This window comes from Colobus angolensis, unplaced genomic scaffold (genome assembly GCF_000951035.1).
Source record: "Colobus angolensis palliatus isolate OR3802 unplaced genomic scaffold, Cang.pa_1.0 Scaffold137, whole genome shotgun sequence".
NCBI classification, from domain to species: domain Eukaryota; kingdom Metazoa; phylum Chordata; class Mammalia; order Primates; family Cercopithecidae; genus Colobus; species Colobus angolensis.
In genome coordinates, this window is record NW_012114455.1 from 835,011 (window position 1) to 857,384 (window position 22,374).

General features: G+C 47.4%; 1 protein-coding gene across 1 annotated transcript in view; it reads left to right on the forward strand.

Moving 5' to 3' along the window:
* Positions 1–8,701: 8,701 nt before the first annotated feature.
* The window catches only part of PKNOX2 (PBX/knotted 1 homeobox 2), a 251,547-nt gene continuing 237,874 nt past the window's right edge, over positions 8,702–22,374 (forward strand). Inside the window, exon 1 of the mRNA XM_011934594.1 lies at positions 8,702–8,898. The gene's annotated coding sequence lies outside the window, so the exon portion shown is untranslated. The remainder of the gene's footprint in view (positions 8,899–22,374) is intronic.

Genomic DNA, 22,374 nt, shown 5'->3' on the forward strand with positions numbered 1-22,374 from the left:
AGGGAGGGAGGAATGAAGGAAGGAAGGAAGGAAGGAAGGAGGGAGGGAGGGAGGGAGGGAAGGAGGGAGGGAGAGAAGGAAGGAAAGGAAAGAAGGAGGGAGGAAGGAAGGAAAGGAAAGAAGGAAGGAGGGAGGGAGGGAGGAAAGAAGGAAGGAAGGAAGGAAGGAAGGAGGGAGGGAGGGAGGAAAGAAGGAAGGAAGGAAGGAAGGAAGGGGAGCTTCAATCCCAGGCAGTCCTCCACAGAGCACCATTGGCTGCTGGCAGGGGTGATGGGAACTTCCCAGCATTTCTGCTGCACAGAGTCCTGGTTCTGGTGGCCTTGGCCTGGCTGTGGTGGAACTGGGCTCTGGGGAGAGAGGCTGCCACAGCTAGCTTGCAGGTAAAGGCAGGAGAACGATGTTCCCTGAGCTCTGTGATTTCTGGGTAGCTGTGCAAGACCTCCAGCATGAAGGCCACAGACGAGTGGAGGCTCCTTTGCTGTGTGGTAGGCTCTGTGCCGGGCCCTGTGCTGGGGGCTGTCACCACTATTTTGTTGAGTCATCGATGTAGACCCAAGAAGAAAAGTGAGGCTCAGAGAGGGTAAGAGAATTTGCCCAAGGTCACCCAGCTATGAGTGAGGCCGGCCAGGGTAGAACAAGCAACAGGTATGGGTGTGGGCCTTGATAGAGCCCTCTGCTCACTGTGGGCCTTCAGAGCTGGCCTCACTTTCCCCGCCAGTCAGCTGGTGGCAATAACACCTACTGTCAGGGCTGTGGGGAAGATCAAGTGAGTGAATGTATGTGGATGTGTTATACATGTTGTATAAACATAAATGACAGCGCCTACACAGTGCCTTGCATGTAATATGTGGGGGAGAAAATTGGTTGGCACAGACTATATGTTTCTTATTAGTTTAAAATAGAGTATACACACAAATTCACACGCCTTCTCATACTCACTCACAGCGTGATGACAACCATGTTTAGGTGATTCAAAGCTGGCAGGGTGGCTTTCCATGACTTCCTTGTGGCTGTGGCAGGCATGAGTCCCCCTGGGATCCCTGAGCACCCGGTAGTTTTGCCAATTCAAGCTCAGAGTCAACCAGCTGGAATTGGGGCCTTCTAAGTGCCCGTGGTTGTTCTCAAGTAGGTTTTCCCATCTAATCCTGTATGGGAGGCTGTCAGGGGCCTGGGGTGAGGTGGGGGTTGGTCTCCACCAGGTCCTGTTGGCTTGAAGCGGGCCTTGGTCCCCTTCTTGCTAGTCACATTCACTAGATAGACTTTTACTGAGTGCCTGCTACGTGTCAGACCCTGCGGAGGCGCTGGGGATATGACCGTGAACTAGACAGATGGGTTCCTGCCGGGAGGGCTCACAGACCATGGGAGAGGAAGACGTTCAAGTTCTGTGGGTAATTAGTTAAACCACAAGAACCATCCAGAAGTCCAGGAAGCCGTGAGGGCCTCAACAGGGAGCATGACCTACGGTGGGGGTCCGGGGGGGTTTTGGAGGGCATCCTGGAGGAAGCGAGCTTCAAGCTAAGGCATGAAGGGAGACTTGCCGTGAACTAGGTAAGAGTAGGCACAGGAACTCTAGTCACCTTGGGCTGGCCTGGCCTGACCTCGTGCTGAGTTTTGTCCCTCCTGTGGGGCCCTTCCTGGGGAGAGAGTGGACCAGCCCCTTCTTTCCCAGCGCCTTGTTTTCCATCCCAGGCAAGGGCAGAACAAGGTGAGAGGAAGACAGTCGGGCACCAGGAGAATGCTGCCAGGGATTCTGCTCTCACCCGAGCTTCCCTGTCGCATCACAGAGCAGGATGCCATTCCCACACCCCCGTGCCCCTCGTCTGCCATCCTGTGCTCCTTGAGGACGTGGTTTTCAGGGAGCCTTTAGAAAATTCAGGCATCCCTTCCGCATTCTTCCTACAGCCCCAGTTAGGGTCTTGGTGATACCCTAGGGCTTCCTTGCAATGTTCATGTTCACGGTTTACCTAAGTCTGATTTCTGGAAAGCCCTCATGGGCAGCAGCTGTGATGGGGGGAGAAATGACTCAGCCCATTTTGCTCAGCACCAGCCACAGAGGGACAATGTCTTCTGAGGACTCGGTGCAGTGACCAGGGCTGTGTCTTCCCTTTGGAAACACTGAGGGAAATTTGTGAATATTTTGCAGTCTTGTAATTTGGAGGGGGGCAGTGAGGAGAGACAGCAGGGGGAGGCTAGAGAGAGACTGATGGGTTTAAGTGACAAGGGCTATAAATCCACATGTAACAGGAGGCCAGTGGCCTCCTGCCTAGGGTTCGGGCATCGTCAGAGTTAGCAAAAGGTACCTGCTTTGGGCTCAGGCAGGGGTTAAAGCCCAGCTTCTGCTGCTTGCTGGCTATGTGATCCTGGGCAACTTCTTAACCTGTCTGAGCCTTAGTTTCTTCCCTTTTGTGAAATGGGAGCAACAATGTCGCCGTGCAGGGGATTCAGTGAGGTAACAGCAAAGATCTTGCTCCAGTCCTGGCCACGGAAGGTGCTCGTATGTGTTAGTTCCTTTCCCGTCACTTCCTTCTCTCTCCCCACAGTGCTGCACGGGACCCAGGTACCCCTTCAGAGGCAGGAGGCAGGAGGAAGTGCGAGCAGGAAGGCTGTGGGCTGTGGGCCTCTCTGGGGAACGCAGCTAGAACGGCTGACTAAAGATCCTGAGCTGGCTGGGACAGCAATGTCAGAGCCTGGGGAGGCTTCACAGAAGCAGGGGAAGCAGTGTTCTGGGTGTCTTGGAAGAACCAGACAGCACAGGTGGCCTCAAGGAGGGCTGTGAGGCAGAGAATCTTTATAACTGGGAGTAGGAAGGAAGGGAGGGAGAGAGGGAGGAAATGAACATTTGTAAATTGTCTACTGTGTTTTGACATTGAGTGAGGTACATTAATGCTCATTTTTTTGATTTTATAAATTTAGAAGCATAGAATCTTCAAGTCAGAACATCTCAGAACTAGAAAGGACACGTGAAACCATCCATCCATCCATCCATCCATCCATCCATCCATCCATCCATCCATTCCAACCATCGTATTTTATATATGGGGAAACTGAAGCTCAGAGAGGAACAGTAACTTACCTAAGGTAACACAGGAAATCAGTGGCAGAGGGTTAGAAACTGCCCAGGGCATGTGGTGGCTTACGCCTGTAATCCCAGCACTTTGGGAGGCTGAGGTGGGGGGATCACCTCAGGTTGGGACCAGCCTGACCAACATGGAGAAATCCCATCTCTATTAAAATACAAAATTAGCGGGGCGTGGTGGTGCATGCCTGTAGTCCCAGCTACTTGGGAGGCTGAGGCAGGAGAATCGCTTGAACCCAGGAGGTGGAGGTTGCAGTGAGCCAAGATCGTGCCACTACACTCCAGCCTGGGCGACAGAGCGAAACTCTGTCTCAAGAAAAAAAGAAAGAAAGAAAGAAGGAAAGGAAGGAAGGAAGGAAGGAAGGAAGGAAGGAAGGAAGGAAGGAAGGAAGGAAGGAAAGAAGGAGGGAGGGAGGGAGAGAGGGAGAGGAGGAAGGAAGAAAGGAAGGAAGGAAGGAAGGAAAGAAGGAAGGAAAAGAAAGGAAAGAAAGGAAAAGAAAAGAAAGAGAGAAAGAAACTGTCTAGGGCAGGGCAGTTGGGGCAGAGCATAGTCCTTAGCATCAAAGACTGGGCTTAACTACAGAAACACTTGCTATATGACCCAGGAAAACGTGTCTCCTGAGCCTCAGTTCTCTTATCTGTAAGATGGTACAGTAATTCTCAACTCAAGTGGCAGCCAGGACAACGAAAGGAGATAGCCCGTGTAAAGTGCGCAGTGTGGTGTCGGGCTCGGATGGCACAGGTCCTTTGCCTCCAAGCCTTGCCCTCTCCCATGTGTTTCGTGGCTCCGGCCACACCTGTAGAACCAACCAATGAACCCTGTGTTTGTTCCACCATGTGTCCCCTGGGCTCAATGAACAGAAGGCCTGAGGATTTATTCATTCTTTCATTCACTTATTCCTCAAGTATTTATTAGGTATCCTGAGCATGTGCCCAGGATTATCTTGGTGCCAGGGATAGAAAGGTGAGCAAACTCCGGTGGCTTCTATCCTGATAGGGTTCACAGTTAGATGACGAACAGAGATGTTACTTTTTAAAAATCACATGAATAAATGTGAGAATATGAGTGACATACAAGCTTTGAGGAGAAGAGCCTAACACTGTGGGAGCATTCTTCAACAGGAAGATTTTATCTAGAGAGAGCAGGGCAGGGCCTCCCTGGGGAGTGATGTTTGAGCTGAGCCTGAAGGGAGATAAGGCAAAACTGAGAAAAGATGGAAGGAAAATCCCGTCCCAGGCAGGGGGAACATAGGGTTGAAGGCCCCTGGCAGGGAGGAAGGGCTGTGCCTGCAAGGGCTGACGGGCAGCTGGGGGGCTGCAGCAGAGGGGCGGGTCAGATGTGAGTCACTGAGCTGTGCCTTAGAGGAGCTTGCGAGAGAACCCCTGGAGTCTGACTCTGAAGCAGGGCTGCACCTGCGGGGAGGGGTGGGTAAACCGAGTCTGAGATTCTGACATGGAGACCAGGCCAGCATTTGGCTATAGTCCTGGACAGAGAAACAGATGTTTCCAAGCCTCAGTTTTTCTGCCCCCAAATGAACATAATGACAATAAAAATTATAAATAGATTGCAGATCCATGATGGTGGAGGTAGAGGTAAAAATGAACAAATGCATTAGGTATTTTGCCCTCAGCATATATGTGAATGGCATCAAATTCATTGACGTTAAAACTTAGATGATCTGGGTTTGTAACTGAACAAAAGCTAAAGTCCTCCCTGTGGCTGAATCTTCACCTCCCCGATTCATGTCCTGTCACTGTCCTGCTCACTCCAGGCACACGGGCCTTCTAGACGCCCCTGTTGTAACTGAAACAGCCATGCATGCTCCTGCCTGAGGGCCCCTGCACGTACTGGTCCTTCTGCCAGGAGCACTCTTTCCCTGGATATCTGCATGGCTTGCTTGCTTGCTTTTTCAGGTTTCCCCTCCAATATCATCTTCTCAATGAGGCTTTCCTCATTTCCCATCTAAAATGAAATCCCTTTTGTCCCCTCCCTGGCTCTCCCTTTCCATCTTTATTTTTCTTTAGAGCGATTGTTGGATTCTGTCTCTTTTTTTTTCCCCTCTGCTCTAATCTGGAATAGTACTTGGCTGTAGTAAAAGCCCAGGCAATGTTTGTGGAATGAATGAATGAGTGAATGAATGGGGAAAGCTGTTTGTTCGTGAAATGATGTGTCAGGTTCATTCAAAGACGCTTTTTCCCTTACTCTGAAATTGACTCATGGAATGTCAGAATTGGAAGGAACTAAGTCATCGGTCTTTGAGCAACTCTCATTTAACAACTGAGTAAACAGAGGCCCAGGGAGGTACTTCAGGGGCTTGTGAAAGGTCACAGAGCTTGGAGCCAGAATGAGAACCAAAGCCTCTGGGATTTACTCCAGGACTCTTCACGAAGCTTTGGCTTTTTTGCATGACACAGCTCCTGAGGAAAAAAGGGGGTTTACTCTGTGGTCTCCAGCTTCCTGGTGTTCTGCTTCTGGGGCCACATGGCCTGAAGGGCTGTAATTTCACTCCAAGATCTCTGGCACTGCTCCTTGGGCCACCATGCGGGATGTTGGTAAAGGCAGCTATTGGCAACTAACAGGCAGACATACTTCTCTCCCAGGAGGTAAAATGAATGTTTTCTGTCAAGGTCAATCTACAGGAAATGATTATTTAGCTTTGACTTGGTGGAGTCTGCCTAAGGTGGAGAATGCAAGAAGTATCAGATTCTAGTCCTGCGCTTCAGGAACTTCTAGTTTAGCTAGGGAGACAATGCTTACTAACATCGATACTAACATTAAAATAATGCTAGCAAACATTAACTAGTGCTTATCACATACCAGGCACTGTTCTGAAAACTTTATGCCTATTCACTTATTCAGTTCTCACTATGACTCTATGGGGATGTTGCCATACCTCTTTCACATTTTAAGTAAACTGAGGCACAGAGAGGTTTAGCAACTTGCTCAAAGCCACACGGCTAGTAAGAGGAGAAGCCAGGATTTGAAGCCAGGTGGTCTCTCACCAGCACCTATCCTCTTATACATTAAGTTAAATAATAGCACAAGACAAGAATGCGAGATGCATTATGAAGCAGTGGAGTGAGGTCAAGGGAGGAGGTTACACTGCAGGCTGGAGTGGTGTGGGATGGCTTCCTGGGGGAGGTGCTGCCTGAAGAAAGCAGAATGTTTGGATAGCAGGAGAGAGGCTTTGCCCTCCTGATTTTCCATCCTCAGGTGGAAGGGAACAGTGGTTAGGAGTCTGATGAGGGACTTGTGGTACGGAGGAGTCTCCTCCCTTAATACATGCATTTGGGAGCAACAAACCTGAACAAGGTCGTTTACCAGCCGCCCAGTGAGGGCTGGGAGCAGGACTTGGCACTGGCCTGGCCTCTCTCTCCCATAGAAATAGTTCCCCATGGGCTTGTGTCATGGGGGCTTTGCCTATTTTGGGAGAGGAGTCTCTTGGTGAGCCCCTCAGGATCTAGCCTTCTTAAATATTTGGGAGATTCAGAGAAGATCCTCTAAATGGTCTCCAAAATGCCAAGATGGCTGCTTCTTCTGTAAAATGGGCCAGTAACCCCATGCTATGGGGGTGCAATGAGCATTTCATGGCTTAATGTTTTTAAGGAATCTGGCCCATTTGCCTTCCGTTACAGACTACTTCCTTTCTCTGTCCACCTCCCGCAATCTCCAGTTCAACCCAGTCTGGCTACCCTCAGTCTTAGCTTGGAGCTGGGACACAGTGAGGTTTCTTTGATCGTGTGACCTGGATTTTTGGGGCTGCACTAGGGGACAGGCCTAAAGCTGCTCTCCTCAGTGGAGTTACTGATAATGTCCCTCAATTATGTTTGCATTCTAAAAACACACTTGCTTTGTTATGGAGCCATAAAGCACAAAGAAGTCTCAGTCGGAGGTTGGCTAACCATCCCAGTTTGCCCAGAATTGTAATGGCTTTCACACTGAAAGTCTGTGTCTGGGGTGCCCCCTGTCTCAGGTAACCTGGGCAGGCAGTTGGTTGCCCTATGAGTCAGGAGAGAGGGAGAGAATGTGATGGAACTGAAGGCTCATGCACCCACTAAAGGCTGTCCCATTGCCCCCTCCATGTGGCTGAATCCCCCAGAGACAGGCAGATAGATGTCTATGGAAGATCTAACTGAAAGGTAAAAGGCTTTGGCTGTAGACGGACCAGGGTTCAAATCTCCCATCGGCTGTGTACCATCACCTTGACTTTGGCCAAATGTCTTAAGTTGAGCCTCAGTGTCCTCATTTGTAAATGTGGGGACTGTAATAACTATGTCATGGTGCTGTTTTGGGACTCGAATGGCCCAAGGCAAATAAAGTACCTGGCATATTACAGATGTTACATACAACAGGCTAAGCCATCTGAGCCATTACATTTATTACCAGTGTTGGGTTTGGATGGGAAGAAATAGCCTCTTTCTCTTAGGATAGCTGGGTTGTGAAACTGGCCTCCCCAGCTCCTCCAAATTCATGGCACCTTGCCCATTTCATAGCACTGTCCTGGCCTGCCAGCAGCTACAGAGAAGGGTCTGGGGAAGGACCCTTGGATTTTTTGTGGGGAGAGAGGTGAAGATAGGAGAACTGCCGTTGTCCCTGCCCTCAAGGCTGGGCTGAGGTCCAGAATCCTGGGGCTTTAAGTGTGTCTTTTTCCCCTTTCCCTGGCTTATTTGACTTTCTGGAAAATAGGAAGGCTCATTACTGTTTGGAATCAATGAAACTTGCAAGAGGGACCACAGAGAGCCTCTGGTTTAATTTGGCCTTCTCTGATATGAGGACCTTGACACCCAGGGAGGTGGTAACTCATCCCAAGATCAGCACCCAGGCTTTCCCGGCCCCTAGCCCAGGGATCTCCTGGTTCAACAGGCTTGGGAAGTCTTTTCAGCTCCAAGGGACAAGGCACATGGTGGCTGTAGCATGCAATGAATCCTTTTTCTGAAAGTAGCTTGCCTGCTTTGAGGATTATTGGTGACGTATATTAAATCCCTGGCCAGCTACCCTCTGCCACTTCAGCCTACTCTCTGAGCCACCTCTCTCTAATGGAGGGTGAGCTATGCTCATAAGACACTGACTGTTTTTTTAATTAACTTTTTTTTTTACATTTACTCTTTTAAATGGTCACACTAAACTAAGAAGATAAACACCATTTCTAAAGACATTCTAAAATTCACAAAAAGAGGTGATTTTTTTCAGAGTGAATATTTTTCTGGATTAGCCACTACGGTTGACCTTGCTAAGCTGAGGGCATCAGCAGATTTCATGTGCTCAATGAATGGAGTGTTCGTGAAGTGCCAGTGTGGGCAGGGAACGCCTGCATCCAGAGTGGGGAACGTGAATGGGCTATTACTCTGAGCAAATGTGATCTGTTTCCTGTGGGGTTTTTTCTGTTGCCTGTGGACCCTCCATTTGCCTCAAATACATTTTCAATTTATTTAGCGCCCACTGTGTTCTAGCCACCACGGAGGGAGATAAAAGATGCCAAGATTTGGTCTCTACATGAAGGAGCAGACAGTTTGAGTGGGGAGAGAAGCATGGAAACCACGGAAAGTTTAATGATATTGAAGGAGTTACATCACAATACCTGAGGGCGGTTCCCCACAAGAGATGTTACAGGACAGAGAAGACTCATTACCAAATGAGTGACACTCATAAGAGTGATGCTCTCAGAGGAAGGACAGAAAGTAGACAGCAAGGATAGGGGAGACTTCTGGAAGAGGTGGATGGTGTGGCAGACCCTTGACACTCATTCCCCTTCAGCAGGCTTGGAATGTGGGGATGACTATCCCCATTTTCACATATGGCAAAGGCCCAAGCCACACAGCTGGTAAGTTGAGATTTAGAATCCAGACCCATCTGCATCTAAATTTTTCCATTAGAAACCCTGTCTCCCATGAGCCAGGCTTTGAAGGTTGGGTGGGACTAAATAGATAGAGAGAGGGGAGCCATAAACAAGAGTGTGTGTGAGTAAGATAATGAGCAAAGACCCTACTGCATGGTGGGGCACTGAGTCCACCCATGTGGAAAGAAGAAAGCAGCCTGCTCTAGGGGAGCATAGCCTGCAGCACTGGGCTCCTTGCTGGTTAGAGGCTGGAGCCTCTGGAACCTGCCTGTGCTGATTGCCATTCCCTGCCCTCTGCTCAGAACCTCTTCTCACACCTAGGACCCTCTGATTGCTTTCCTGGCCTTGCGTTGGAGGCTGGCTAGGCTGGCATCTGTCTCCCAAGAAGACCTAGTAAATCCCCAGTGATAACAGGAATGACAGCAAAACCATCCCGCATCTGTAGAATACTTTTCCATCTACACAGTCTTTACACTTGAAACTAGAAACAAACCGTGAAGAAAGACACCATGATGGGTAGGCAAGGTCCAGGGCTCAAGGGACTTCTGCTCAGACCTCAGAGGACAGGCCAAGGACAAGTGGCCCAGGCAGGTTACTCACTGTTTACCATTTCATGTATGGTACCTGGCACATAATAGGTGCTCAATAAACATGGATTGAGTCCCACCCTGTTTGCAGGTACCTGATTCTAGCACCTCTGCACCGTTGCCTCCTGGCATTTGTTCATTGTCCTCAGCCCTGCAGCTCTGTGCCCAGGGGCTCCATGCTTCAGCCCGAGTCAAGGCTGTTGCAAAGCCTGTGTACATTTACAGTTACTGAGTTTGAGCTTGAAAGAAGTCTAGTTTCATTTGTTTGGTTGGGCTCTCTGAGTTCAATTCATTTTACATAAGAAATTACATAATTAACTACACTCTACCTTTTCTATTGTCCTTTTCTTGGTGGTAAAACACGCATAACATAAAATCTGCCATTTTAACCATTTTCAAGTGTGCAATTCAGTGGCATTACATTCACACAGTTGTGCAAACTCCACCATATGTATTTCCAAAACATTTTATCACTTCAGACAGAAACTCTGTACCTATTAAGCAATAACTCTGCATTCTGCCCTGGTAACCTCTCATCCACTTTCTGTCTCTATGAATTTGACTATTATATATGCTTCATATAAGCAGAATCATAATATATTTGTCCTTTTGTGTATGGTTGTTTCACTTAGCATAATGTTTTTAAGATTGATCTGTGCCGTAACATGTATCAGAATTTCATTCCTCCTTATAGATGAGTATTTCATTGAATGTAGACACCACATTTTGTTCATCCATTCATCTGTTGATAGACATGTAGGTTGTTTCCACTTTCTGGCTATTGTAAGCAATGCTGCAAGTATTGCATATCAATACTTACATTGATATGCAAGTATCATTTGAGTCCCTGTTTTCAGTTCTTTTGGACACATACCTAGTAGTGGAATCGCTGGGTCATATTCTAGTTAATTCTTTTTTTTTTTTTTTTGAGATGGAGTCTCACTCTGTCGCCCAGGCTGGAGTGCAGTGGCCAGATCTCAGCTCACTGCAAGCTCCGCCTCCCAGGTTTACACCATTCTCCTGCCTCAGCCTCCCGAGTAGCTGGGACTACAGGCGCCTGCCACCTCGCCCGGCTAGTTTTTTGTATTTTTTAGTAGAGACGGGATTTCACCGTGTTAGCCAGGATGGTCTGGATCTCCTGACCTCGTGATCCACCCATCTCGGCCTCCCAAAGTGCTGGGATTATAGGCTTGAGCCACCGCGCCTGGCCTCTAGTTAATTCTAAGTTTAACTTTTTGAGGAACCACCAAACTGTTTTCCACAACAGCTGCATCATTTTACATTCCCATCAGCAATGCACAAGAATCTCAGTTTTTTCACATGCTGACCAACATTTGCTATTTTCTGGTTTTTTTTTTTTTTTTTTAATTGTAGCCATTATAGTATCCCATTGTGAAGATAGAATGTGAAGTGGTATCTCATTGTGGTTTTGATTTTCATTTTCCTAATGTTGAATGATGTTGAATGTCTTTTCGTTATTAGATATTTGTATATCTTTTTTGGAGCAAGATCTAGTCAAATTCTATGCCCATTTTTAAATTGGGTTGTTTATGTTTTTGTTGTTGTGTTGTAGGACTTATTTATATATTCTGGACATTAACCCCTTATCAGGGAAAATACGCAAATATTTTCTCCCATTCTGGAGGTTTCTTTTTTACTTCATGATAATGTCCTTTGGAACAGGCACAGTGGCTCATGCCTGTAATCCCAGAACTTCGGTAGACTGAGGCAGGCAGATCACTTGAGCCCAGGAGTTTGAGACCAGTCTGGGCAACATGGTGAGACTCTGTCTCCACAAAAAAATAAAAAATTAGCTGGGCATGGTGGCATGTGCCTGTAGTCCCAGCTACTCAGGAGGTTGAGGTGGGAGGATAGATTGAGCCCAGGAGTTTAAGGCTACAATGAACTGTGATTGCACCACTGCACTCCAGCCTGAGTGCAGAAAGAGACCTGGTCTCAACAAACAAACAAAAACAAATATTGTCCTTTGATGCACAAAAGCTTTTAATTTTGATGAAGTCTAATTTATATATTTTTCTTTTGTTGCTTGTGCTTTTGGTGACATAGCTAAGAATCATTATCAAATCCAAGGTCATGAAGATTTATCACTTTTATTTTCTTCTAAGAATATTATAGCTTTAACTCTTATATTTAGGTTGTTGATCCATTTTGAGTTATTTTTTGTATGGGGTGTGAGGTAGGGGTCCAAATTTATTCTTTTGCATATGGAAATCAGTTTTCTCAGCACCATTTATTGAAGAGATTGTTCTTTCCCCATTGAATGGACTTGCCCACCTTGCCAATGATCAATGTGGCCATAGCTGTTTGGCTTTATCTCTGGACTCTTGACTCAATTCCACCAGTCTAGATGTCCATCCCCATACCAGTATCATGTTGTTTTGATTACTGTAGATTTACAGTAAAATTTAAAGTTGGGAAGTATGAGATTTCCAAGTTTGTTCCTCTTTTTCAAGACTATTTTGGCTATTCAAGGCCCCTTGCAATTCCATTTGAAGTTGAGATTAACTTTTCCACTTTTCTCAAGAGACTGTGGAATTCTGATAGGGATTTCTTTGAATCTGCAGATTGTTTGTTAGATGTATTGACATCTAAGCAATATTAAATCTTTCTATCCATGAACATGGTATGTCTTTTTTTTTTCTTTAAATCTAATTTCAGCAATGTTTTGTAGTTTTCAGTATACAAGTCTTTCATCTTCTTGGTTAAATTTATTTCTAGATTTTAAAAAATATGCTATTTTAAATATAATTGTATTTTTAATTTTCTCTTCAGCTTGTTCACTGCTGGTATACAGAAACACAAACTGTATACTTTGCTGAATGCTTATTTAGTTCTAGTAACTTTCTTGCAGATTCTTTTGGATTTTCTATGAATCCAAAAGATTTATAGGATCTTTTGGATTTATAGAATCCAGGGTCATGTCATGTATGAATAGAAACAGTTTTACTTTTTCCTTTTCAATTTGGATGCCTTTTATTTCTTTTTTTTTTTTTTTTTTCCTAATTACTCTGGCTAGAACTTCCAGCCAATATTGAACAGCAGGTGAAAGAGGCATCCTGTCTTATTTCTGATATTAGGAGGAAAGCTTTCTGTCTCACCACTGAGTATGATGTCAGCTGTCTACTGCCCTTTTGATGATGGGTCACTCTAGTGGCCTGGACCAGGTGGGAATGGAGGCACCCATCTGATTTATTACCCAACAAATGGGTTTCTCCTGATGGAGAATCATATTTGGAGTCTTGTTCAGAGCAAATACCCACTAATCAGAAAATACCAATTTCATGGGGGCACTAATCACACTGTTAAAATGTCAGCTGAACTGAAGCCCAAACATTTGTTAAGCTCCTACTATGTTGCAGGCACTTTTATTACCTCATTTGATTCTAAAACAGCCCTTGGAGACAAGCTTTTTATTATTACCACCCCCATTTTAGAGGGGAGGAAATGAATGCTAAGAGAGTGAGGTGATTCATACAGCTGGTAAATGTTCATAGGAAGTTAGGTGTATGTGGTAAGTTTTCTGATTTGTAAATGAACTTGTTTTCTATCCAGTCATTCTCAAGGGGAGAGAGGACTGCACTCCTTTGTGGAATGAATCAGAACCTCCCTGGGGGTGGGTTGGAGAACTAGGGAAGGCTTTCTCAAAGGTACTGCACCTCTCAGCCTGTTCTGATAGATCATGTCTTCTGGAGTCTTTCACCCCCATTAGAAATTCATTGCTGCAAGGGATTCACTGTGACTGACAAGAGCTTGCTGCAACCCTCACGAGTGTGCCATGGTAAAAAGCTTGTGAGCCACAGCAAACTGTAGCATCTTCTTTCTTCTGTGATGTTGGTGTTAACAGATGAGTCTGAGAGACATGTAGAGTTGATTCTATCAGAAGGTTCCGAGAGGTAACTGTTTCTGAGGATTGGGAGCAAACTGTTTGCAGCTCAAGGAGAGCTTCTGGCCCAGCAACTTATGTCCTATCCCAAACCCCTGTGCTGTTAACTCAGTGGTAATCAACACGCTCAGGGAGATTAGCTTTATCAAGTAATTGCAGCCACAGGTACTTGGATAATTCATAGCCAATGGTTAGTTTCTGCCTCAAATTTCTGGGTCACTGGAGCTGTGTAAGATCCTATTCTGGACAGTGATATGAGACCCAGCTAGTGGCCTGTATATTCCTCCTCATGCGCCTTTTTTTTTTTTTTTTTTTTTTTTTAAAGTGTGAGCATGAGCTCGGAACAGAGTGCAGAGAAGTCCTGTGCTGGTGCTAATTCTCAGTGTGGACAGGACACAGCAGGAGTTGCTGGCCGATGGTCTGATTGGAAGAGACCTAAGCACAAAAGTCCCAATCAACTTAGGGCAAGGGAAGGCTGAGTTTTTGCTCTCTTGACATTTTGGGGTTGACTTTCCTCTTTCTTTTGTTCTCATCTGCTGCACTATGGTCGGGAAGAGGGGTAGAAGGTGAATTAAGTTCCCTACTTCTTCCATCCAGCTTGGAGCAGGGTTCACTGAGTTTCCTCTACCTGTCTGGCCGTTTGGTACCACATTTATGTTTTCAGCCCACATTGGAGTTATTGGTTCATGATGAGACTTCCTGGGCTGCAGATGGCCCAGGGGATAGGAACAAGCCCACCAAGAGATACTTCTATTGAAATTCTAAGTACGTATATATAAACACACAAAACCAAGGGGAGAGGGGTAGCCCTGCCCCATTACCTTAACAATCAGTCCTCTTTAGATTAAACTCAGAAGGTCTTTGTTGTCTCAATTCAATTTAACAAATATCTGTGTAATAATTTAGATAAGATGCAGGTCTTCTGTTCGATAAAATAAACATCTGCTGGCCACTCAACTGGAGCAAACTCCTTCCAGAAACAAATTCCTTTCATCCTTCTTTCTCTGTACTCTATGCCACTTTCTTCCACCATCCTCCCACCTGTCCCTGTCAACTCCAAAATTTTTCCGTCTTCTAGGTTTGAAATCTTGCAGTCCCTCTTTCCCCTCCCTCTCCTTCCTTGCCTGGTCTCTATAATACCGTACATCCCTGCTTTCCCTGGATGGTTCTGGTTTATATCTGTTGTCCTAGTATAACTGTTAATAGCTCTCTTTTCATTCTCTCTTTTTTTTTTTTTTTTGAGATGGAGTCTTGCTCTGTCACCAGGCTGGAGTGCAGTGGTGCGACCTCAGCTCACTGCAACCTCCACCTCCTGGGTTCAAGCGATTCTCCTGCCTCAGCCTCCCGAGTAGCTGGGACTACAGGTGCCCGCCACCATGCCCAGCTAATTTTTTTATTTTTAGTAGAGATGGGTTTTCATCATGTTGGCCAGGATGGTCTCAATCTCTTGACCTGGTGATTGTCCCGCCTTTCTTTCCCAAAGTGCTGGGATTATAGGCGTGAGCCACTGTGCCCAGCCTTCTCTTTTCATTCTCAAAAGTGTCAATTTGGGCAGTAAATTAAATGGTGAACGAAACTATCACCTATCAGAGGCTGAGGCTGTCCTATCCATGCCCAGCATGTCACCGCCTTCCCAGTGCCACCAGCCTAGCTGAGATGCTGTCACCTCTTGCTGGCTCACTGAGCGTGCCTTACTGATCGTGCCTTTTCTCTGATGTCCATGCTTGTGCCACTTACTTCTGATTCATTCTGTAGATCGTGGCTTGATTAATTCTCTCAAAATACGGTACTCCGCTGCTCACCCTCTTTGTTCCTTATTGTTTATGGGATACAAATCAAACATCTTAGTCTGGCACTTAAAACTCTTTACAGCCCAGCTTCTGCTTTGGTCTCCCTCTTTCAGTTTCTCAGCATGAAGTCTCATTTCCACTCTAATTGGTTGATACTCTGTCCCCTGACCCTGTTCTGTGATGGCCACCTGTGAACATTTGCTCTCGAAGATCCACTTACCTGGGCTCTCACTCTGGCCGTTCCCACAGATGCAAATCCGTGCCTGCATCCTTCAAGCCCAGCAGGGATTCCCATTTTTTAAATACAGCGCTCTGTGACCAGCCCATCCCTTAGCACTCTCTCCTCCCCTGAACTCCTTGGCCTAGAGCAATTATTGTCTGCACAATTCATTTGGCATCTAATCATGTACTGCCTCATGACTTTTCATATATTGTTTCTTGAACTAGGGCTGGAATTATTTGATGCAATTTCACTTTTTGTTCTCATGTGCCTGTCTCCACAGTGAAATTGCAGGTTCCTTGAGGACAGGAGCTGCATCTTTTTCATCTTTTCATTCCTTATGGCACCAAGTGCCTAGCAGGTATAACATAAATACTTTCCAGAAAATCTTAAGAGGTATTCATTTAGGAATCTTGGGACTGGAAAGACCCTTATAATAACGTAGCTTAAACTGTTATTTTGTAGATAAACAACAACAAAAACATGAAGAGATAAGAAGTCAAGAGACTTGGCCAAAGAGACCCAGCTAATGCAGATGGCAGAGGCAGGATTCAAGCACAGATCTTGTCATTCTAAGTCCAGGACACTCTGCAGTCACCACAGGCTACTGCCTGTGTGTTGATTTTATTTTGTGAGTGGATTGCATTCATTTTCAAAGGTGCGTAGGAATTTAGAAAGCAGAAGAAACCAAAGTGAGCAAGCCAGGAGTGTGGCACAGCCTCAGCAATGTCCCAGAGGTGCAAACTTGTGTGGCATAACTCTGAGGCCACAGCAATTAGGCCACCATAATTTCACTCTAAGAGAGTGGTGGGGGTGGCGGGTCAGGGAAGACCACAGCCTCATGATTTGGGGATTGAGCAGTAGACATCGCAGTGCAGTCACCTGCCAGTGCCTCAGGCAAGCATCTCATCACTAGACTCCACTGTTGGGAAGTTGTGGTGTGACATGTGTTTTGGGTGGGGTGTGCACTGGGGGTGGCCAGCTCAGGAGGGCTGGACGAGGACATAGGAAACGCCTTTTCAGAGGTGGCTGGGACGTACTTGCTTTGGGTTGTGATGAAACCCGGCTGCAATGGCGTTGAAAAACGTCACTGGTAATGCTGTTATATATCCCTTTCAACTTTAATAAGGTGTTGCAAAAACTACAAAAATACATATAACTAAAACCACGTTTCACCGGAAGCTTGATCTCGAATCCCTTTCTACTGCTCCAGTGTGGTGCTTCGTGCTGTCAATAGAGCTGTTAAAACACAATGGAAAGTGGGTAATTGTGCATTATATGGCTTTTGTTTTCCGTGATGAAATATCGACATCTGAGCAGAGAGAGGGATTATTGTGGCACAGGGTACTGTGAAGAGACATGAGGGGCAGGCTGGGGACTTGCGGCGGGGGGAGGGCTGAGGGCAGAGGTAGAGGGAGCAGGAATCTGGCTTCTATTCCAGCAGGTCTCTCTGAGTCTCGGTTTTTCTCACCATAAATGTGGGGAAATTCATACATCTCACTGATGTGAAGAGGCTCTGAGCTGATCACCAGGATTGGCAGAAGGCTCCGGGGTCCCGGCAGAGCCGTGCAAAGCCAGGGCAGGGCTGCGCACTCATTCACAGGCACTGGGGCTGAAGAATGTGTCTGAAGGCAGCCCGGGAAGATAAGGGCAAATTAAGTCAGGAAACAGGCACTGCAGTTGTTTCCTGGGGAAAGCTGGGCCAGCGTCCATCCTGTGTCCTGCTGGCGGGAATTCATAAATGATGTCCTTTAACCTGACGCTGGGGGAGCCTGGCAGGAGCTGGGTCTGGGGAAGGTGGAGACCCGCAAAAGTGCCTTCTGCTTAGAGCACACTTGTTCCTCCCACAAGTGATAACAACAATTAAATAATAACAGCTGCCCTTTATTGAGTGTGGGATGGCAGGTGCTTACATACATTTTCTTAATTCTTTCAGCAGCCCTGGAAGGGAGGTGTTCACCCATTTTCTGGATGGGGAACCCAGGCCAGGTTTGTCCCCCAAGTCTCAGCCTCCCTGTTTCAGAGGCCACAGGGAGGAAAGGACATCTGGGTGGCACACAGGAAATCATGGCCAGCCAGGTCGAGAGGGCTTGATTTCCCTTGTTTGGGGGAAAGAAATCAAAAGAAGCTGGCAGGGAATTCACCAGCTGTGAATTCTCAGTGAGCACGGGACTGTTTGCCTGTGGGGAAGACTGCCCTGAGGTGACCTGAAGGCAGTCCTGGGGTCATCTGGGACAGTCCCTTGCCTCCACACAGGTGAACCACTTGCTAGGTGGGACCCTCAGGGTCACTTCTGTCAGCTGTGCAGCATTGCGGGCTTTGCCATTGAGTTTGAGGGACGACCTGTCTCTCTAGATAGATTACATTTGGTTTGCTCAGAAGGCATTTATAGCTTTATAAAGCTCTTAAATTGGCTCTTTTCCCCCCTCAAAACATTTCTCCAAGCTTACAAGGCCAGTTTTAGAATAGCAATTACCAGCTCCAATATCCCCCAGCAAACTCATGCTGTGCTGTTGTATATAAACTGCTTGGGACATTTGTAATGCTGCCACACAGCGTATCTGCGCAGCAGAAAGCCCCCTCTCTACCGAGGAATGCTGCAGAGGTCCTTTCTCGGCTCTAATTTATGGGCCACATAAAACTCTGTGAAGTTGCCCTGCATCTTTCTGAGGCAAAGTTGAGGATTTTTACTGTTTCAAGCTGCTAATTTTTTCCATTTAAAGCAAGCCTTCTGTCCGTGCCAGTGTGCATGTGTGCATACAAGTTGGCCACTTTAATTTATGTGCCTCTTTCTCTCTGTGTAAGGCTGATAACTTACGAATGTCTGCATGAAATACAGAGTCGCTCTTCCTGTTACAAGAGGCATGGATGCTTTGTCCTATGTGCGGGATAACCTGGACCCCGCCCCGCCTCAAACCCAGGGACAAAGTAGCCTCAGTGCAGAGAGGGGCATTGACCTAGGAACAGGAGTTGATGGGACTCACCCTGTGAACCAAGGTCCAGTGTCCTCACCAGTAAGAAGAGGGGCTTGATGAGAGGCAGCACGGTGAGGTGCAGGCGTAGGAGGTTCAGAGCAGGGGACGAGGATTTAAGGACAGAATGGAGCACATTCCAGAAGTGCTGTCTTGGACAAACCATGTAAGCGTTCCAAGCCTCAGTTTCCCCATTTTCCGGATGGGGGTAGGATTACAAATTTCTCACCACAGTGTTGTGAGTACCAAGTGTGCTAATGACTGCAGAGGCCCTTCCTCAACTAAGGCAATATCGAAGGGCTGGTTGGGAGCTATTCCAAGCTCTGAGCTGCCAGCAGGGCCCCATAGGAGGGGCCATGACCAAGAGCAATGTGATGTCTCTCGGCTTTCCAAAGTCAAATCTAGGCGCCTTTGTGCGAGCCCTTCCTCCCTGGTGTCTGCTGAGCCCTGTGTGGAGAGTGGTTGCGTCGCGCAGGGCAGGAGAGCTCTGCACATGCTTCTCCTTTTCCAGCAGGGCCCTCTGGGCTGGGAAGAGCTCTCATCCCTTGCTAAAAGCAGTTGGCATCCACTTCCCCACCCCAGGCCAGCTCCCACTGCAGCCTTTCTTGAGAGCAATAATCCTCTCCTGGTCTTTGCTGATGCTTCTCATCAGAAGATAACACAGCGAGTCTTTTCAGGGTCTCCTGAGAACCTAGAAGATATTGAGCAGGTGCTGGGGGATTCACAGGCAAGGAGGTTTATAGCTCCTAGTCCCCCACCCCCACCCTGCTTCACAGGAGGGTCCTCACCCTGTGTCCTCACAGCAGGACCCTTACACCTGGGGAACTGGGCCCTCCTGCCCCTGTGCTGGGATCACACTAGCTGACAGAGAGGGGCACTCAGCCTCTCCTGGGGTTTTGGTGAGCCCCTCACTGCAGAGGACCCCAAAGGCCCACTCTTGCTTCAGTGTCCCCGAGGCCTCATCCCTCCTCTTAAACTGCTTGCTGCTGCAGTGCTCCCACTTGGATATTTTGCCATGAATGTAAAACGCCACGAGTTAAAACAGACTCATTCAACACATTTTCAGTGAAGGGAAAGATGCTGCCGTCCATTGAGCACCTACTATATGCCAGGCTGTGGGCAAGGTGCTGTGTATGCTCCAGCTAATTTAATTCTCACCACAAACCCTCCAGATAATAACTAACCTGCATGCAGCACTTCCAACATGCCAGGCACGACTTGGAGCTCTTTACGTAGGTCCTACCTTCCTGACACTCTTAGGAGGTGGGCTCTATTGTTATCCTCTTTTGCATTATAGACGGGAAAAGGTCTATAATATATATAGCATGGAATGCTTAAGGAACCCATCCAATATCACACAACCAGTAGCTTTGGAAGATGGGGTTAGCACCCAAGGAACCTGTTTCCATGTCTGAACTCTTAACCACACCACAAGAAACATGGCTTCTTCAAGGAGGGCATTCATTATTACTGTGTTGTAATTGTACCCCACCTAAACTTACCTTTAGATGTAAACACTGATTCTCAGACTAGAAAGAAGCTGAGCCAGAATTTGAACCCAGGCTGGTCTGCTCCAAAGCTCCTGATCTTTCCATTATGCCTGTATCCTCTTGCTTACTGGTTCAAGACATGTGTTTTTCCTACCCTCAGTTCATAAGCTTTTAAGCAAGTAGGCGATATTATAAAACTAAAAGTTTTTAGGAACATGAGGATGGCTTGGAGCTGGGAGGCCTGAGAAGCAGGAGGAGGGATGAAGACTTTCAGCAGTTGGCAGTGAGTGGGGAGGTGGGCAGGTCCTGGGGATGGTCAAGGGTCCTGGTTAGGGTGGAGGCCAAAAGAGGAGAGGTTTGAGAGCTGTTCTGAAGAACCAAAAGAACGTGATGGAGTAGGTATTGGAAATCTGGTATAGGGGGAAACCTACACCCTGAAGACTCGGTGAGCTGACATACTACTCATGAAAATGAGAGTGACGTTCTCGTGGGCCAAGGGTCTCCTTTTTACAACACTGAATTTGAGAAGCCAGGGAAACGGCCAGTGGGGGAGTCCCATCAGCAGATGGCAATGCCTGATAATTTCTCCAACACTGGTTTTGAATGTCAGGGTTCTTAAAGTGCTTGTGCCATGGCCTTCTTGAGGATCTGATGGAATGATGAATTCTCTCCCAAGGAATACGTACACACACACACATACACACACACATACACACACAAATTCATTGACAATATCCTAGACAGAGAAACTCCAGGTTAAGGACCCTGGGTTTACAGCCTCTGGCTGGCCCCCTCCCCCACTATTTAGGTGGCTTCTGGGTCTGCTTGGGAAGCTGGGGAACCAGCCTTCTGCATGGCTTGGCTCTGTCTTTAGGCATTGGCCATGGGGATCTGTGCCAAGATCCTTAAAGGGGCGACTTTTGCACACAAATCGTGGAGCTGGCAACAGTACAGGTGGGATTTCCTCTTGGACCCTGAGCCTGCTGGAGTGTCAGCATGGTCATTTTCTCAGAGCTTGTGTATTCCCATGGCAGCCAGGAAGGGTCTCTGAGGTTTGTGCATCTTTTCTCTCAGTCACTGACTCTTGCGTGTGCTGACTGTGTCTGGGGCTGGTCTGGACATTTTGCTGGTTTCTCTAGGGCTCCCTGAGGCCTATAGCTTAGGATAGGGCCTGAAACAGGGCCTGAGCCAGGGAAACCCTCTTCTGTTGAGCCCACTTTCTGTCCCCGTACACCACATCTCAAGTGGTCGGAAGCCTTTCCATCATGGGGTCTCCCAATATCCCCACCAAGAATCTCCATGCTGTGTGTTGCTAACCAGGCTTTTATGGGACAAGGGTGGAAGGGCCACTGTGACAGAGTGCTGGTATTCAGAGGTGGTGCAGGGGATGAGGAAGATCTGAGAGCCAGTGAAGCCAAACCTGGGTCAAACCCTGCTCCAGTTTCACCTGTGACCTTGGGCAAGCTGCCTCACCTCTCTGAGCCTGAATATCCTCATCATTAGAACAAAGGCATTGGATTTGATCATGTCCAAGGCCTCATTCTTGTTAATTTTCCATGATTCTAAGTATTGGTAGAGAACCACAGTTTCCTGTAGTGGCTACAGGGAATGAAATATCCCTGATGATTAGCGAAGATAAAAGGGTCCTCTCCTCCTGAGCAGGGGCCCTGGTGCTTTATACTTTGAGAAGAGGCCTTTGTAGTAGTGCCTGGTATGTGCATATGAAGAAGGTGCTTCCCTGGGATCACTGGATTTTACTCTACTGGGTGAGAATAGGGTACCGTAAGTGATGTGGCTACTTGAATTTAAATGAATTAAAATGCACTCTCATTAGAAAGTCAGCTCCTCAGTCTCACTAGCCATATTTCATGGGGTCAGCATCGCTGCAGAGAGTGCTGCTGTTGGAGTCGGCCCCAGCCAGGACCCCTGCTTCACTGAGGGGACAGAGATCTTGCTTAGTCAGGGCAGGTTGGTGTTTGGAGTAGTTGAGTGATGACTCTCAGGGAGATCTTGGTCCTGTGTAATTCACTGCATCTGAGATGGGAGGGAGCTGACATTTCTCAATGAATTCAGCCACTGTGACCCTCGGAGTCATTTAGTTACAGCCCAGGCTTAGGGGGTGGCTGAGCAGTGAACCCAGAGACCCCAGAGACTGCTGCTGGTGCCCCGGGACTGCCCACCCAGGTCCTCTCAGCCTCCCCATGAGGTCCTTGAAGCCAAGGATCAGGCCAGCCTGACCCTGAGTGGGGATCTCGCTTTCTGAACTCTCACTTGCCTGGGGACCCAGAGAAAACTATTCTTTGGCTCAACAGCTGCCTAAGAGAGGCTCTCTGCTGGTCTTTGGTGGCAGTCCGCAGCTGCCTTTCAAGGCTCTCCTGGGACCTTAGCTGGGAGGGTCCCATGCTGGGGACCCCATAACAACACAGCTCTGCCTCAGACCCCTTCCCTGCCCCAAAGCAGAGGCAAAAAAAACCCAAAAAACAAACAAACAAACAAAA